We start from the raw sequence: 2,698 nt of genomic DNA, 5'->3' as shown, positions 1-2,698 counted from the left end.
TGTGTATAAGGATGATAGTGATGCCTCCAGTCTTAGATATCATTCGAGAGGCCCAGGTGGAGGCCGTGAGACCGAAGAACCGCAAGAGGGAGTGGGTGATTGGGCAGGTGTCCGATTTTGTGACAGACTACTGAGGGCTTATAACCTTTCGAGGGAGGATTTGGGTGCCCTATATGGGCGGAGCTCGACGTACACTGATGAAGGAGGTGCATAGATCGAGATTCTCGATCCATCCTGGGTCCACTAAGATGTATTTGGACCTCGTGGAAAGTTGCAGCCACGGGAAGTTCCGCAGTGGGAATGGGAACAAATTTGCATGGATTTTATCACCAATTTGCCGAGAACCGCGTAGGGTGTCGATGCGATTTGGGTGATTGCGGACCGATTTACGAAGATCGCTCACTTTCTTGCTAATAGTGAGAGCACTTCTGCAGAGAAGTTGGTAGAGATATATGTCAGAGCATGGTAGCTCGGCATGGGGTGTCGACATCTATAGTGTTAGATCGGGATGTGCGTTTTACTTCCAGATTCAGGAAGAAGTTCCATGAGCAGTTGGGTATGCGATTGCAGTTTAGTACAACCTATCACCCACAGACAGACGGACAGAGCGAGTGAACGATTCAAACGGTCGAGGATATGCTTTGAGGATGTGTTATGGACTTCGGTGGAAGTGGGGACACATACTACCCTTGGCTGAGTTTTCTTACAACAAAAGTCACCATTCCAGTATCGACATGCCTCCTTTTCAGCTTCTTTATGGGAGGAGGTGTGGGACCCCTATTTGTTAGGGAGAGGTAGGGCAACGAGTGACGGGTGGAACTGAGATAATGCTCAAGAAGACTGAGGAGATTCAGCAGGTCAGATAGAGATTACTGACGGCTTAGAGTCGCCATAAAATTTATGCGTCCAGGAGATAATCTGATCTTGAGTTCCAGGTTGGGGATTTCATTCTCCTGAGAGTATCCCCATAGATAGTGGTAATACAGTTCAGGAAGTTGGGCATGTTGGAGCCCCGATACATCGGTCCCTTCAGTGTAACCGCTAGAGTGGGCAAGGTAGCATAATGTTTAGAGCTACCTACGGAGTTTAGCCAGATCCATTACACTTTTCACATGTCCCAGTTGAGGAAGTGTGTGGCCGATGAGTCGACAGTAGTACCACTAGAGGACATTCAGGTGGATGCGAGCCTGACATATATTGAGATACCGATCGTGATTATGCATCGAAAGGTGAAGGTTTTGATGAGAAAAGAAGTACCCTTGGTTCAGTTTCAGTGGCAACATCGGAAAGGGTCCGTGATGACTTGGGAGCCATAGTACGATATGCGGGAGTAGCTGATGGGTTTTAGCCATAAGAACTTTCTATGTGCGCATGCAAAAGCCTAATGCTCGTATCTAGGCTTTCTAATAAACATGCTTTGAATCCAAGACTTCTAATGACTAATTAGGTTAAATAACAACATTGAAACAGATCTAGAATCATACCTTTGAGTTCCTTGTTGATCTTGAGGTCTTGGAGCTTCTAGAGTCAAAAATGTCACTCCTCTAGTGGCTTACAAACACCAATAACAAGGAAGATGATTTAGGAGAGAGGAGAGGGAATGGAATTCGACCAGAGGTTCCTTACTTTTGGTTAGGTGTCGAATTCCCCATGCCATAGGGTCTATTTATACTTGTAGACTCCTTAAGGATTACAGATAAGTCCCTATCAGATAATCTTCTCTTAAGGCTGTCCAAATCCTTTCCATAGGTAAGCCGTTGGACGATTTTAGCTATCCTATATCTTATAGAATTCGTCCATAGCATATCCAAATGGATTTACAGTCTAAAGCTTAACTATCAAACAATTGACAATTTATACCCCTTTATTTAATTAATCTCTTTAAGTCACCAAATTAATTCTAATTAATTATATGACTTATAATAATCAAATAACAAATATATTATTCATTATATTATTCTCATAATATATTAATAATATTTACTCTCTCTTAATGAATCATCCTATCAAGTTGCTATGGTGAAGGCAACCCAAAAGGACCATGCACAACCGGGTCAAATACTTGCCTAATATAGTTGCAGCCTTAGACACTATTCCAACAGTCTCCCACTTGGATAAGTCTAGTAACTATATTCACAAGTACAATTCGGTTTGCAATCGTAGCTCTCAAGGACGCTGTCAACTCTGATCTAATCAATCTTGTCCTTTAGATAAGGGAACGTATAGTCCTCTGTTAGATATCATGCTGACAATCCTATGGAATGGTTAGTCAAGCATTTAGGTTTCTCGATCTCTGATTTATTTGACATAGAACTTAATCGAACACATCAATTTAGTTCCGACCGGGCCCGACACATAAGTCAAATCAAATCATTGAGCGGCCGAGATATCACTTTTACCTTCTTAGAGAAAAGTTACAGATAAACTTCGACTTATATGCATTTACTTATTTATTAACCAACTATCCACAACAATACGTTTTATAACACCGAGTTACGGATGTGTTTTCGTATTATCAATGTACAATCAATTAACAAATAACAAACCATATATCTAGGTTTTAATACTATATGATATTATCGTCATGCGATCACCTTTTATATCGTATTCCATAAAGTGATTCCAGCAAGCGCGGGTTTATTCCAATGCTCAAAACTAGTTCATAAGCACTCATGAACGTTGCAGCAATCCTTTGCTA

Source organism: Lactuca saligna, chromosome 6 (assembly GCF_052625555.1).
Source record: "Lactuca saligna cultivar CGN05327 chromosome 6, ASM5262555v1, whole genome shotgun sequence".
NCBI classification, from domain to species: domain Eukaryota; kingdom Viridiplantae; phylum Streptophyta; class Magnoliopsida; order Asterales; family Asteraceae; genus Lactuca; species Lactuca saligna.
Note: the sequence above shows the minus strand (reverse complement) of the source record.